The 17416-nt window shown below is 37.2% G+C and overlaps 1 protein-coding gene across 1 annotated transcript in view; it reads right to left on the reverse strand.

The window, feature by feature from the left end:
• The window catches only part of Macrod2 (mono-ADP ribosylhydrolase 2), a 1315286-nt gene that overhangs the window by 815774 nt on the left and 482096 nt on the right, over positions 1-17416 (reverse strand). The window contains exon 2 of the mRNA XM_036186599.1: positions 15231-15352. The gene's annotated coding sequence lies outside the window, so the exon portion shown is untranslated. The remainder of the gene's footprint in view (positions 1-15230; positions 15353-17416) is intronic.

Consider the following 17416-nt stretch of genomic DNA (forward strand, 5'->3'; position numbering starts at 1 on the left):
TTTTTTTTTTTTTTTTTTTTTTTTTACTGTTTGGTCTTAAAAAGGCAAGGAAGCAAAGAACCTGCCTTTTTATATACTTTTTCTAGAACCACTCATTTCTGATGGGGAATGTCTTTCTTTTTGTATGCTGTGAAAAGATGTTGTTCTGATTGGTTGATAAATAAAGCTGTTTGGCCAATGGTGAGTCAGAATAGGGTGAGGCAGGGCGTTCTTACTAGAAAGGAGGAAAGAGAAAGGCAGAACAGAAGAGACACTACCAGCCATCGCCATAAAAAACAAGAAGTAAAAATACTGGTAAGCCACGAGCCACATGGCAAAGTATAGATTTACAAACATGGGTTAATTTAAGTTGTAAGATGTAGCTATCAAGAAGCCTGAGCCAATAGGCCATACAGTTCATAATTAATATAAGTCTCTGTGTGTTCATTTGGGTCTGAACGGCTTCAGGACTACAAAGATGTGGGAGCTGAGTGGGCACAGGAAAATTTTCAGTTATACATATCTCTCTCTCTCTCTCTCTCTCTCTCTCTCTCTCTCTCTCTTTCTCTCTCTTTCTCTCTCTTTGAGACAGGATTTATCTGTGTAGTTTTGGTGCCTGTCCTGGATCTCACAGGCCTCAAACTCACAGAGGTCTGCCTGGCTCTGTTTCCAGAGTGCTGGGTTTAGACTCAGATATTAACATACACTAGGTTCTATTCATGAAACCCATTTGTGCTATAGCCTGGTGTGGTGGATATTGTGATGCACTATCAAGACCCTACATTAAAGAAGGATGGATTTCTCTAGAGGCTAGGAGTGTTGCCAGCAGGCAGCACTCAGCTATTGGCTACTGTACAAACTCAATTGGACTGAGAGAGGCTCCTTACCCCAAGGTCATGCACATTCCTGAGTGAAGTTTACACCTAGTGACATCAGTCCTGTGTCTTTTCCTGTCTTGCAGGCCATGGTCACAAAAGTGCTTCCTTATTAGCCCCTTGCACTCTAAGATCTGTTGAGAGTTTTCTGTGGTAAACATCCTGCATGTTTTTGCAAAGCCAAAACAGAATCATAAAACTGACAACTGAATACATTTAACAATAACATTTATGATCTGTGAGTTTCTAACTTTTCCATTTTTGACAGTATGGTGTAATTTATCATTCATTTTCAATATTTAAGGTATCAAAATATAATCTGATTAATGAATCATATGTAATATCTTAAAATTCTTACATATACTTCCAAACATTTAATGAGTATCAACATTTTACAGACTCAAAAGAGATATTTCTCAGTTCTTTTGTGACATAAACAAAACAAAAGGTATTACTTTAAAACTATAAACCAATTCATCTTGTGGAGATGGTTCAATAAAAAATTTGTTAGCAAAATGAATCCAATAAGAAATTAAAAGAAATACATGGTAAAACTATTTGGGATTCATCTCATAAAGGAATGTAAGGCTGGCATCACATTTAAAAAAATAAAATAGTGTAAGGGACATATATTTTAAGATTTCTCTTATATTCCGTCTAGACCTTAACAATTTTAAAGAGAAGAGTGTTGGTTAATAAGTTGTTTTATGGAATGTTCTTCCCTGTTGAATTTGCTTAATCTTTCTGCCTTCCTTCTGTCCCACCTTTCAAACCTTCTTCCCTCAGCCTCCTAAGTGCTGGATTACAAGGTGTATCCCACCATACCTAGCTTTGCCTGATTGTTTCTACCAATGTTTGGATCACCTTTTTGCTTGTTTTTGTGAAAATATGATAGGAAGTCAATGTAGAATCTTTCCTAAACAATCTCAGCCAGGTGTTTATGCTGGGGACATGAGCCATGTCTGGTGATCCAAATCTTGATTGTGTCAGGTCAGGTTTTGTCCTGGGTTTCTGAACTACAATCTGAGTTCTTTTCTATTTCTTTTTTTAATTTTTTCTTTTTCTTTTTCTTTTCTTTTCTTTTCTTTTTTTTTTTTTTTTTTTTTTTTTTTTTTTTTTTTTTTTGATTTTTTGAGACAGGGTTTCTCTGTGTAGCTTTTGGAGCCTGTCCTGGATCTCACTTTGTAGACCAGGCTGGTGTCACCTGCCTCTCTAGTGCTATCATTAAAGGCATGTGACACACCACCCATCTTCTTTTGCACTTCTACACAATACCTTCTTAAGGACAATAGCAATTGTTCTGTTAATGGGGAAAAAAAGTTACAGCTCAGTTTCTTGCAAGAAACATGGACCAGATGGAGAAATGGCTCAGTTATAAGCTTTAGAACATGCAACCTGTTCAATTTTTTCACTATTGTTGACATTTTCGCATGAGACCTTATCTTCCCAGAGTAGGCAAAAAGCATGAAAAGTTCAAAAATTACATTATTACCGTTTCATAAGACTGACATTTATTGGATCTATATTCATCCTTTTCTTTTTTTTTAAATCTTCCCAAAGATCCAAGTAAATGACAATATAATTTCTCCTAAATGTAATAACTTCTGGAAATACATTAAATCATTTAGGAAAAATAAAAATTGTTGCCAGTAGATTGTAAGATCTACAGGGAAGATAACAACCTAGGTATTTTGAACAGTGACTGGAATATAGCAGTTAGTCAATAGATACTTTTGAATAATATCCCTTTAAAATATATTTTATTATTATTTTTGACTGAACATGTGTCTGGTGACATGCCACTGCATGTCTGTGCACACATGTATGGGCATGCCCCCCCTCTCTTTGTGTGTGTGTGTGTGTGTGTGTGTGTGTGTGTGTGTGTGTGTGTACAGTTTTCAAGAACTATTTATCAGGTCTCTTCTCAAATGGGTATTAATCATATCATCAGGACTGTTCCATGGCCTCTTCATCTCAACCTGCTTATAACTGGAAGGTCTACATTCCACCTCTCAAGGCTACCATTATTGGAAGTTAGGGAGTTTATATATGGATTTTGAGGTGACACAAGTCAATAGCAATAACCTTTCACTGACTCATAGTCATTTACTGATATTTGCCATAATATCTTATACAAAATGGAATATGTCTTCTACATTATTTGAGTATACTGAAATTTTCCCTGCAAGAAAAAAGGGGGTGCTGTTGGCCATGTCAGCAGGTGGCAATTGCATTTTGAGGTGTCAGCCCACAAGAAGGCAAAACCCTGATGGATAAATCATGGATAGACAGGACCCCAAGACCACAGACTCCAGAATATCTTTTGCTTCTGCTGTGCCTTTATAAGTCTGAGGCTGCCATCTTCCTCTGGTATCTGGCATGGAGTGAATGGGTATGGGGAGATCCCCACTGTCTGTAATGCAGTATGTTTATCTCATGGAAATATCCTATTCTATTTGGCATTTTTACCTGTAGATTATTATGAACATAATTTTTTCTTAAGCTGTACTGTATAACTGATAATAATAATGTTAGTTTAAGTAGAGTTTTGTTGATTAAAAATATATACAAGGAATTGTCACACAGCTAGGGTCCATGAGTTTCACCTAAGGAGCTATATAGATCACAGTTCAGATTAATGATTAAGGAAAACAATTAAGTCCCCAGAAGCCAGGCTGGCTCAAATTCTTTTAATCTTAATTTTGAAACATGCATTCACAGGTTTCAGTGTGCATCAGAGCTGAAACAAACCCTTACAATAGCTTCAGGTTAGATTAGATGTTTTGATAATGGTTTTGAGATGAAAAAGCCTAGCAAACAATCTAAAGTTCACAAGGACACACAACTGAGCTATAGATTCATTAGGTAAGGGGCAAAAATACAAAGCAGCCCAATTGTTACTAGCTGATTTACTTTCCCTGCTCAGACAGGTTGATGAACAAAGATGATGATTATTTCCTTGCACCCATTTTTGCCCTCAATCTCCTGATATAAAAACTATTGATGAGTGGGTATGCACCATAAACATTTAAAATAGAGCTGACTGGTTGTTTTTCATATATAAAAGTTTAGATAACTGTGATTCCTTATAAGATTACCTGTCCAGATAAAATAAAGTGATTAGTCCTTTCTTTGTAACCACAATATGCAGCCTGCCAGTAAGAGAAATGGCTGAGAAAAATACTCCCTGCTTGTTCACAGTCTATTGATCTGTAACAAGTTGCTTAGATGTAAATGTATGTGGTTTCTTGGCATGACTTTGTTTTAACCACATAAGAGAGATGAAAAACACATTTTTACCTGTATTCATTATAATCATTCACTTAAAAAGTAGAATGTAGCCACATTGCAATTCCTATATTGCCTGAAAGATTTTGCTGGCATATATAAACTGTAGAAAAAAATAAAGAAAGAGAATAAGGAAGAATACAGAAAGAGTCAGAAGGAAAGCATCAAGAATGATAAAATAAGGAAGAATATAGAGTTAGAAGGAAAACATCAAGACAGACAGAGGGCCATTTCTAGATAGAGATAAGAGAATATAGAACATAAAATAGAGAATACAGAGGAGGAATAAAGAGGAAACCCATCAAGAGAGCGTGTGAGTGTCTATTTCCCTTAACCCCCTCAGCTAAAAAAAATCACAGTACACCAACTCTGTGGATTTTCCTTTGAGCCCTGTGCTGCTGGAGGCTTGTCCCCCAGGCAGCAGAAAAGGGGTATCTATAAAACACATTTTAAGTTTTGTCTACAATTTAATGAGCACTTCAGGGGAGATATGTATGCATGTATGATTCAAGAGTACGTGAAAAGCAAAATTGAGTTAAAACTTCTAAGATTTGTTATATGATAAAAATGATTATAGTGTTTAATCTTAATTGTCAACTTTCCTTGATTGAGAAACAACTAAGGGTGCTCCTGATAGTATTTACACAGGCAATCAAACTATAAGAGCTCTAACTTAAGAATGGGTGAATCCCTTGATGGCTCTGTAATAGGACATTATCATGCTAAGTCAGGAAAAGGTAAGAGGTAGGACCTAGTCATGATAAGTCTCTGGGACTATGTCTGAGGAGCAGGTGCCTGTGTTACTTAATTCCTCCAGTGTTACCTTTTGATCTGCCACTTTCAGGTTGCCATTATGTGCAAAGTATGCTGCCCATGGACTGACACCTCTGAAACCATGAGCCATAAGTAAACAATTCATCCCATTAACTTCTTCACAGTGATGCAAAACTAACTGAAGAAAGAATAGTACACAGTGGTTTATGTCTATACACAGTGAGCCTTAGATCAGATGGCAGGCATGGATAATGTCATCTGCAGGATAGTAGCAAGATCACCCTAAATCAGCCTCCTGTGGGAGACAGACATTGCAGTCTCATTTGATGTGATTGCACCCTAACACAGACATTCAGCAGGTAACTGGAGAGCTGCTCATTAGGTTTACCTATCCCCAAGTCTTTCTGAAAAAGTACATGTGACTGTTCCAGGTCCTAACCATCCACCATGATCCCGTGTTCAGAACTGTGCCATATGAAAGAAGGCTGAGGTATCAGAGAGACATGGATCATGTGAATGTGTCCCAAGTATGACAGGTGGTCTTTCTACTTATTTGTCACCTTAGCTACCCCCTTTTCTTTCATCCACTTTTTCCTCCTTTGATTCAGTAAGATATATGATATCTGTTCTTTTTTATTGATTTGTTGGGAATCCTATGCCATATACCCCAATCCCACTCATCTCCCAGTCACCCCACATCTGCCCCTTCTTCCTGCAGCATCTTCCCCATAGGAAAGTGAAAAAAAATAAAAATAAGATAAAAGTAAACAATAAAAAAGAAAAACACTTCACTTTTCCCACCTCTTCATTGCTTCTTCTGTAATCTTAGTGGCACTGGGAGCTGCTATATGTCATGCAGTATACCCTGTTGTGCAAAGAGCCCCTCATACAAATGTTCATTGTATAATGAGTTGTTGGTCAGGTTCCAGGCCTCTAGCTTTGCTACACCATCAATGCTGGATCCCCACCAATACTTCTCTCAGAAATCCTGCTGTTGCCCCAAGTCATGAAGAGCCTTCAGCCAGGGTTCCACAGGATCAGTCCCTTCACGTACCCAAGCAGGTCATAGATGGAGTAAATGTTATGGTGTTTCCACCCCAAACCCTGGATGTGTACCTAGGTGGCAGCTGAGCCTGTTAGTCCAGGCCACTGGGACCACTACTTCCAGGTGGTGAGGGGCAGAGCCAGCTTTCCTGGGGCATGGTGAGGGGTGGGGCTGAGCTTCCCCAAATGTGTGTAAGGGGGTAGCTATTTTATTAGGGGCAGGTTAGCTTTCCAATGCTAGGTTATCAGGGAGAGTTATCCCAGAGCCAGGGAGATTCAGGGTTAGCTCTTCTGTGAAGAGGGGACAGGTCACTCTGGCCAGCGAGTGGTTGGGCCAGTTCAGCAGGGCCCTCATACTTCAACACATGGTTCAACACATGGTTTGCATGGGCCCCTGTGATAACAGGGGTATGGATATCCACACAGAACCAGCTTCTGTAGGACATGAACCCAGATGTGGTCATTGGCATTAGCTTGGGACCAGTTGTCCCCATGGAACTGGTAGCAGTGAAGGCCTCTCAGATCTGGATGGGTCCAACAGCAGCATGGTCCCCAGGCTCTAGCGTGGCCCCAAGTGGCAGTTCAGACTCTAGACAGTCTCAAGGACCCTGATGGCAACAGGAGGCACAGAGCTCAATACAAATTCTGTCTGTGGCAGAGTCACAGACCCAGAAATGTCCCTGAGCCAAAGCTTGGCTGTCAGCACAGGAGACCTACTTCTTAATTCATTCAAACCTTTTTATCATACAACACTTAGGATGGTTTGCCTGATAGTATATTTGGAGAAAGAAAATTCTAGAACATTGGCTCACAAGATATGGTGAAACAGAACTAAAGAATTCTATCTATAGTGATTAAAATGAATTTAATCCATAATCAGAAGTCTGAACCTACTCAACTTCCATGAGACACCACAAGAAGCCACAGTTTCCACTGTTCTGTGTCTTAAAGTTATGTGTTTGTCTCTATATAAAACAAAGAAAGCTATGTTGTAATTGAAACCAATCAACCAATCTGTAACAAATTTCCCATTAGAAAATAACATTCTCCTTGCAATTCCATTGAATTGCATATAAACAAGCTGAGTGTGTGTGTGTGTGTGTGTGTGTGTGTGTGTGTGTGTGTGTGAGAGAGAGAGAGAGAGAGAGAGAGAGAGAGAGAGTTTCTTGCCAATGAAAGATTTACTTTAAAATTTTTTTTTATTGGTTTTATTTGTTTTGCTATCTTGGTCTCTCAGTTCAACAGTTTACAAACGGCTTAAAATCCATACATTGAAATTGCTCTCCTCCCCAGATAAATCTGAACATTTGTGAGGGAAAAATACACAATTTAAAGCCATTGTTTTTGCTTTAAACTATTAACCCTGGAGATATATGCCAGAATGGCTCAGTTGTTCAAATGTAATGTCAGGCTTGGGACTCTGCAGCCTGTGGTTTGAATTGACTATTTCCTTGTGATGCAGTGATCTAATAACTGTTGTTCATGTCGGGAGAAAAGAAAGCACTCAAGACAAAAGCTTGCATTGCAAACCTGTTTACTGTGTCTATACAAATTTCATGAGAACATACTCTCTTTGACAGTGTGCTGGGCCAATATTTTGTCTGGAAGACATGCTTTCAGAAGCCACTAGTGATTTCCTGTGAATGTTCTCTACTTTGATAAAAGAAGTAAAAACAATTAAGCTGACACACCCAACCAAATTGAGAAGTTTTATATTTTTATTATTTTAAATACTATTTTCTTGGCCTTTGTAAACAACTACCACAGAATGACTAAAAACATCTTTTCAAGTATAGATGAGATGAAACAGAGTTTCAGGTATTCTCACATGAAGAGGTGATCATAACTCATTGTGGACTTTATAGAAATGTAAGGAAATGTACAAAGTATTGAAATATGAAACAATACAAAAGAAAAGATTAAGAGAATTTATAAACTAGAAAGATTCCTTTAATAATAAAATGAAGACAACCTACTATCTTGGTCAGTGTTTATTGCCAATTGAACATAATTTACAGTCACCTAGGAAGAGGGAACTGAGAAATTGGCAAGATTAGATTGGCCTGTTGCCAGGTTTGAGAGATTGTCTTGATTGATGATTGACGTGGGAAGGCCCAGCCTACTGTGGGTGGCATGATCCCTAGGCAGGTAGGAATGGGCTCTATAAGAAAGCTAGCCAAGCATTGGCAGTGAGCAGTACTCCTTCATGGCTTCTGCTTGAGTTCATACCCTGACTTCCCTCTATGATGGATTATAACCTGGAAGTGTAAATCAAGTAAACTCTTTTGTCCTCTACATTGCTTTGAGCCATGGTGTTTATAGTAGTGACATAAAGGAAATTAGAAAATCTACTAATCAAATAGCTTTCCTCCAATAGTACCTTCTAGCTAAGGAAAGACTTACAAAGACACAAATGTGGCTAGCTAACTCTTTTGCACTTTGAATTATAAATCAATAAAGAGATATTGAAAAAATCAAGCAAAGTGATGCAATATTGTGATACTATTTCTTTGCCACCAAATATCATCTGCACATTTACAAGGTCATGCATTCTAAAGGTTATATGTACACTAACTGTCACCCTTCTCACATCTGTATTACACTGTGTGTCAACTGAAGAGGAAGAGAACTTAGATGTCTTGGCTCAAAAATAAAAATCTTTGAGTAAACTGCCTTAGATTCAGCATATTAAATATAGTTTTGACCTATCCATGGCAAAGCTTAACTAAAACTGATGGTTCAAATTTTTACCAGAGCCACCTCTCACTTACTACAAAAAACATTGTGTGAATCTCATTTGTTATGTTGGAATTATATTTATAAATATTAAACTGCTGCGCATGAGGTAGAAGGGGTCAATATTCCACCATCTCTGTATACTTTCTATTTCAAGACTGGTTCAAGGACTGGTTGAAATGCAAAGGCTGGCATGAAGTAAGAGTTCAGAAATATTAACTGTTCTTATTACTCTACATTCCATCACTAAATGACCAATTACTTCTCAATAATATAAAAAAGCATCCTTGTATGGCCATCAGTACAAAAAAATGTGAAGTATATGAAAATACGGGATTGGGTGGGTCACTATCTGTTTTTAGAGATAATGCATACATTTCCATTATTGAATGTTCTTACTCTTCCTTGGCCCACTGCCCATGCTTGAGCACTTGCCTTCTACATAATAACAACTCAATGAGTATATTACCACAAACTGCTTCTTTGCTCTACACCAGAGGAAGGTATTTTGTAAAGGGTAGGTGTAGGAAAGACAAAGAAAGAGTCTTCCTTTAGGCTTATTTTCCTACTTTGGCTAAACCAAAGAAACACAGGCAACTGGCTAGGAAACGTGAAACCCAAGTGAGATGATCTACAGCAGCACACTATTGTAAACCATAAGGGGAGGCTCAAATGAAAAGATGATTTTGTTCTTGTTATTTATTAATAGTGTCATTAGTCACCTTGCTATGAGAAACCCAACTAGGAAAGGCAGAAGACAGTATCATTCTTTATAAATGAGATGGTGGAGAAACAAGCCAAGATGCCACCTCAAAAGCAAGTAAGAAGGCAGATCAAACACACAGCTCTACAAAATGGGTTCTTTGAGATGAAGAGCTGGCTGGGAAATGGCGACATCAAGTTAGGCAGAGGAGCAGAGGTAATGAATTAGAGGGCTAGCTTCTTAAGATTACAAAAGTCTTCTTCAAGAAGGGACTGCATTGATTGATGTGGCCTGTAATAGAAACTCAGATAATGAAATAAAACCAACATTTAAGAATTTCTGGCTGAGAACTCATTGCCATGGCAACCCTCTCAGAAGGGAACTTGTCTAAGAAAATAAGATTCACTTGGCTACGCCTTAAAATGAAAACCTATACTAGAGTGAGACCAATGCAGAATTCCAAAATCATTTATTACTGCCATGCCTAGAGGTAGCACTGAAGGTGCAGGGCTGCCTTCTTTCTCATTAAAAGCTGTTACTTCTCAAGATCTATGACTCATGACGGGAACATTATCTAGTTTTGAGAGATCTCTATTGGCACTGGGTGGCTCTTAACAGTAAAAATATATCATAATTTCCCCATCTAATACATTATCTAGAAAAACACTCCTGAAAATTACAGTAGTATACACCATTATAAAAAACACCCCTTTTTTAGTCTGTCCATAATCATGTAAACCCACTAAGCCATATATCAATTATTAATTTTACTTCCTAGGAAAATAATCTTAGCGTAAGTAAAATCTGGTTTATATTCTGATTGCCCTTCACTTTCTAACAAAGCATCTATTTTTTTTTTATTACGTGTTGTCATTCAACAAGTATAAACTGGGTACACTATATTTTATCATCAGAAGTGCCTTTGTGGGTCATAGTATCAGTGACAAATGAAAAGCTTTGCCTTTTAGCTGATGCTGAGAGGGGAGACTATTGAGATACTTTCAGCACAGCAAAGATTAGGCTCCTAAGAATAACGCTGATAGCAAGAGTCTGGAAGACTTTATACTGAGATAGAAGCCAAGAAAGACTAGAAAATCCATAAAGTACCTGTATGCTCAAAGAAGTTAACAATGAGAACATGGGATGTAAGTCAGTATTTATTCCACTTCTGATCCACTTCTGAGATAGCAGATAGAGCTGTCTTCTTATTTACCAGCCCTTGTCCAGTGTGAATGCTTCCATCTTTCCTTCACCACCAACACTCACTCTGCTCATACCTGAAGTTTCACCAGGATACGAACATGCTGTGAAAGCTGTTAACAACAAAATGGAGTCTGTTGGCCTACCCTGACAAAGAATGAATGAAGCCGCTGGGATTCTGAAATCAGGATTCTGCAGAAACTCTTCTGCAGCCAGCTTTGCTCAACTGTGGACTGTCACCACCTAGTCATTAATTGTCTGGGGCAAAGATTATTGTCTCTTAAGTATCTTATTTGATCCTCCTCATTTTTCTATTAAAAATAGCCACATGTCTCAATATTCTTGAATATGCTCACTGCTTACCATGGCACATTCTGTTCCTAAAGACACCTAATTATTAGAGGATTTCCCTCTGGAGGCCATTCAGGTTGATAGCAATCTGTACATGTATGCTTTAGGCAAGGCAGAATCAAAAGTCCCTCTCTCTCTCTCTCTCTCTCTCCTGTCTTTATGTCTCTCACGATAGGTGTATGTGTGTGTGTGTGTGTGTGTGTGTGTGTGTGTGTGTGTGTGTGCTGTACATATATATTTAATTTTCTCAGAACACAATATAATTTCAAAATTCAAAGCAATTCAGGAGCTGGACTCTACTAGCCTGGCTATACCTTTCCCAGGTTGAATAAGGTACAGATTAATTATATGTCAAAACATGTGATTTTCTTTTATTTGCTTTGGCTTTTCCCAAAGTTTTATAGAAAAAAAACAATCCCCAAACAAAAGCTGAAACCCTTCATGGTCCTCTTTAATCATTATGCCTGCTTTCAATGCCCCATTATTTTAAATCTGAATTATCCTCTTCATTAATTTTATCTATATTAGAATCAATAATCTCAATCTTGTTAAGAAATCAATTTTTGTATATTTAAATTCCCAAGGCAAGTTCAAGTTTTGGGAAATATTTAAAAAAACTACATTTGGACTTACATTGGAAGAAATAGATATTGGACAAGAAGAGTGTATGAATGACTAGCCAGATTGAAATTTTCATTTAAAATTCTTCATCATAAGATCAGGAAAATAAATGGGGAGTGATGGCACACACCTGTAATCCCAGAACTATGGAGACAGAGGAAGGAGATTCTCTGAGTTCAAGGCCAGCTTGGTCTTACAGAGTGAGTTCCAGAACAGCCAGAATTACACAAAGAAACTGTGTCTCAAAAAAGTGGAAAAAAATCAGGAAAATAATTATTATAAGCCTAGATGTAATTATTCCATGGTATTTATGAGGCTATATTAGATAAACATTCACAGACAGAAAATACAGTGTCAGATCAATCATAAACTTATTATGTTTCTCACTTTTAGTGCATAAAGTACAGATGGGGTGGGTATACAGTTAGTAAAAGCCCTCTCAAAGAACAAATAGAAGAGAGGAAAGAGTAAGAATTTTCTGAATTAAGAAAATGTATGCTTTTATAGTGACCATTTCATCCATAATGTATCCAATGACCTAAATCACCTCCTGAGTTCTAGATCTTTATCTGGGCCTATACCTTTGCCCTCTGTTTTCTTTAGATTGTCTCTATTTCAAACAACTATGAGGCAAGCTAAACTTGTCTGCACTGTGCTCAGCAGTCTTTTAGAGAGACCCCTTCGACTTTTCTTGCAGTTCTCTCCCTTTCTTAATTTCAGTTGCTCAGTAATTTTATCACCATCTAATTTATCCTGCCAAAATAAACAGTCATTTAACTCCAAAATATTGGGAGACCAAATACCTGCAGATCTCAAGAGTATGTAGCCACAGGCAGGTGATATCATAATTCTATAGTATCTATTTCCAGATATAAGGAACCATTAAGTTGCTACTGTTATCTCATCCCTGTGAAACTCATGAAGCTGTTATGGGGATCAATCAATGGCTTCTTTAGTACAAGAATTATGAGAAATTTCCCTTTTAATAAATAAATATGCTCAGGTTGAGTTTAATTTCCATCTTAACAACTATGTTTCTTCTAATAACAATATCGACCTATATGTTGTGATAAATCTACAATGTATAATACTATAAAACACACAACTTGCCACATTCACCTGCCATTTCATTGAAAATAATCATAAATTGATGATTTTGATGTAATGAATCATTTAATAGTGGTGAAGAACATGATTCACCATATGGCATCAACAGCCCCATTTTTTTTCTTTCCGAAAGAAAAGGAAAGGAGGATGGGAAGGAAGTAGCAAGGGAGAGAGGGAAGGGAAAGAGGAGGATACATAAAGGATAAAGAACAAAAATATAAGGACAAATACTTTACCTCCAGTTAATCATTTAAGAACATGGCCATTAATTTCCCTGAGCATTTCACTTCAGATTCAACAGGTACTTGCCATCTTTATTTTTATTTACCAATATTCATATAAATTCAGTTCAGTATTGCCTGCTAACTTTATTCAAGAAACACACTGTTAATACTTCAAAGTCATCCTCAAAAATGCAAAGGTAGACCTAATTCCAAATGAAAATGACCAGATAAGAGCATTGTTTGAACACTTCCAAAGGCTTGACAAAAGCCAGCTAGTGCAATATGCAATCCTTGGTGCTTTTCTCACATATATTGATTTAAGGTGGTCACCCCTAACAATTATTTATTTCCTCTGTTAAAATGATGAATGTCACTTCTGGGCAGTTGAAATGGGTGTCTTGGTGTTGTTTTTCCTTTTAAAAACATTATCACTAGGAATACAGATAAATCTACTAGCACATTCTTTTCAGATATTAAAATCTATATATTCCAAGATGTAATCTTATATGAATATCCATTTTATAGGCACTGTAGTCTCTGGCTTGTAAAATCAACTATTCATATTGACCATCCTTTATTATTCCCAAGCACACATTTGCTTTGCTTTTCCTGTAGAGATCAAATTAACACCGGTTTCATACTTCTCTCCACTCTTTGAATTTCAGCTTTCTCTTCTGAGAACAGGGTCTTGGAGCTTTGGAAATAGCTCAGTGGGTAAAGTGTTGGTTGTGAAAGCATGAAAGCCTGAACTTAGATCCCCAGCAACCATCCCTGTAAAAAGCTGAGTAGCCATGTGGCTCTGTACACTTGACACAGCCTAGAGTCACCTAAGAAGGGACTCTCAATAGAGGCATTATCAGACCACATTGGTCCATGAGCATATCTGTGGTGGACTGTCTTTGTTGCTAATTGAAATAAGAAGGCATCCTGCTGTACACAACACCATTCCCAGCTAGGGCTGTATAAGACATCTAGCTAAGCATAAACCTGTGAGTGTGCTAACAAGCAGCAGTCCTCTAGTTTCTGCTTGAGTTCCTGCCTTGACTTCCCTATTGCTGTATTTGTAGGTCAAAAACCTCTTTCTCCATTAAGGAGCTTCTGTTTAGAATAATATTTTATCATAGCAGCAGAAAGGAAACCAGGAGAGACGATAATCCTAGTATCGGGGAGAAAGGTCCTAGGGACTCTGTGGCTAGGCAAGCTAATCTGAGCAAGTAAGAGACCTTCTCTCAAACAATAAGAGGAAGACATCCTAGTGTTGACACCCATGGATGCAGATCCCTGTATGTATATTACACACACACACACACACACACACACACACACACACACACACATGCTAGCATGCATTTAGGTACTGATTATTTTGCAAACGGACACTTTTTTTTTAAGAATTAAAAGGTTACCAAAATTATATATATATGTGTATATATATATATATATATATATATATATATATATATATATATGTATATATAATGCAAATATTATAAGGTATTATAAGGTATAATTAGCTTGTAAAATATATCTTTATCTCAAAAGAATTTACCATGTTACAATGAAAAAGGCTCTTTTTAATTACAGCTGTGCTAACAAGTACAACTTCAAAGTGCAGCTTTCCAAATGTGTCTAAGATTTAATGTTCTCCTTGCAAACTGTACAGCTACCAGTAGGGTAAATTCTCAAGCAATGCTGAGGTCTACTCAGCCTGCTAAGACCTCAAGAAAGTTTAACTTCTTTCACTCTCTACAACTTCAGCAAGGTTATGATCTGTGTGGAATTAAAAATCTCAGATATCCTAGCCAAATTAATTTATTCAAGGCAAATTACCTTACTATTGGGTACTTACAATGTATAATGCTCAGAGTTTTATTTTCCTGGTGCAATTGAGATGAAAAGTCAGGCAAGCCTGGGGTAGGGGAAGCAAACAGACAAATACCTCCAATGCCAGCTTTCCCTCAGAACACTGTTAAGAAAATAGATTAGATGCACGTTTTCTGAATTCTCTCTGTCTAATTCCATAAAATATATAAGTGTGTGACATCCTTAGCTACAGGTTGTTAGGTTATGGGGAGTGAAAATAATCTGAAGGAATAACAGTGTTCAGGAAAAACACATGGAGTAAGTTTCTGAACATGAATTGAATCTGAAGATGCATTTGTAGATACCCACGTATGCTCACATACACAAAGGTTAAACAGAGCTAACTGTGTGCACACACTGATAATGTAAAAGAAATGTACAAAATTATGATAAACTCAGCACTGGTTATTTTCTTTGCATAAAGGCTGAGAAAGAATGCAAAACAAAGAACACTGAAGTACTTACAACTGATCGGAGGTTATTTTCTTTCACCAGCTTCAAGGATGATTGATAGCAATTTGCAAGGTCTTCCTTGTGAGAACCATTAATGTGGCCTCTGGCTATTGGCCCTACGGTATGGATGACATCTGCAAATGCAAAAGAAATGAGAACAGGATAAGTGAAGCACTGTTACTTTTTACACAACTGGTGCTTTATTTATTTTAGATATTAGTGTTAGGGACTGGAGACAGGGAAGCTAAGAAATATTGATGACATAAATGCTCCATTGTAAAAGATTCCAGGGACATAGACTCTCAAAGCAGTCTACCTTCCCAGGGAGGTAACACCAGAGAAAAGAATTTTGCTGCCATTGAACTGTTCCACAGGTATTGGTTGGGTCCAAGTGTGACAGATCATTGTATAAGATGTGTACAATTGACACCCTGGAAGAAGACAAATTCTTGGCGGGACATTAAATAAGAAATAATTGACTGAAAAATGAGTATCTGAAATGACAGGGGAAGGAAGACCAATGCCAGACACAATTCTCCTTGTAAATAAGACATTATGTGATATAAAGAGGACCATGAAAACATCACTAAAAGGATTTTCTCACAATCATGATCCTAAAATGAAAACCTTTAAACTACATTATCCAATCTCCACAAACATGAGTGGTATTAGGACTAATAGTATGCACACATGCTGAATGATGGTTCACACCTTATTTTTAGCATTAGGACTCTCAAAGAGTAATCTGTTCTTTCCAATCTCATTGTGGGTTTAGAAACATAAAATCTGACAGTTTTTACTTCTGCAGGTAAACCTCAAGCACTGTGTTGCTGGGAATGAACCCAGAGCCTTGTTGTGCATGCTAGGCACACATGCTACCATTTGATTTACAGCTCCAGTTCCCACATTTGTAAGTTTTTAAATTCAGAAGCATTACAGAGTAAGATTATCCTCATTTCAAAGTAAAAAAAAAAAGATTAAAAGAAATGAAATTTCAATCCAAATTACTTGAAATACTTTGAAACTTTTGCTTCCTAGTTTTCTGTTAATTGAATAATTATGACATTTCATTGACGTAAATTACAAGAACTAATCAAGTTTGATCAAAGAGATAAATTTTGGTCTGTATTAGCAGACTATTATAATGAAATGAAATTATTTACTTTGGCTAATCAGTACCACTTAGTTTTAACAAGGACAAGAATAAGTGCTTTGTAAAAACAGGAATATAGTACAGTTAAAATTATATGTAAAATTTGAACTGAGACCCATAAACTATTATGGAAAGGGAACTTTGCTGGCCCTCTGTTAAATACTGAGACTATTATATGATATTTGAGAAAGGCCCTCTAAGCAGAATGATTAATTCTAAAACAATATTTAAACTCTTGCCAGACAACATTAAAGATGATGTCATACAATCAAAGTGGGCAGAAAATCTACCCCACTGAGTTCACACCGAGTTATTTCACAGGTGGGCCTGGTTCTCATTGTAGTGGGAACTGCCCCAGCATAGAAGTGGAGAATAAAGTGAGATTAGGTTGTACACATTGAAACAAAGCATATAATGATGTTATTATTTTGCAATAAAAAAACATAAACTACATATATTCAGGAAATAGGACTTTGGATCCTATGTAATAAACTTTCTGATGACTATGTTATGTTAGCTACTATTTTTTAAATGGATGCTAGACTACAGGGGAGCAGGACCTGATTTATTTGATTGCTTATGGTTACTTCTTTGTATCCAGCTATGATGCTCCAAGTCATTTAATGAATACAAATATGGGAAAGTTGGAGACAAATAACACTGAATCCTATAAGGCAGTATCCCAGAGGGTGCAGCCAAATAGGAGTTAAAACTAAGACTCTATGGGGTAAAATTAAGACACACCCACTACTTTAGTGTAGGTCATCTCCGGGCATTTGGGTCCTCTCATGGCTTGTTGCTTTCTGGGAGGGAGCTACTGAATAGGATTATCCAAATCCATTTGACTGTTGGAACTTGTGTTATGCATGGAACTCATAGAAGACCAAAGTACACAAATGAAGCTTTTGGGAAGGTTGTAAGGCCACTTTGGCACTCTTATTCTTACTGAACAAGTTGAGGCCTGGCTTTTCTACCACCCCTTACATAACTGAACACCAGGACATAGTCAAGCCCCCCCCTTTTTGTACAGAGATGAAGAAGTGCT

Source organism: Onychomys torridus, chromosome 4, assembly GCF_903995425.1.
Source record: "Onychomys torridus chromosome 4, mOncTor1.1, whole genome shotgun sequence".
Lineage (NCBI taxonomy): Eukaryota > Metazoa > Chordata > Mammalia > Rodentia > Cricetidae > Onychomys > Onychomys torridus.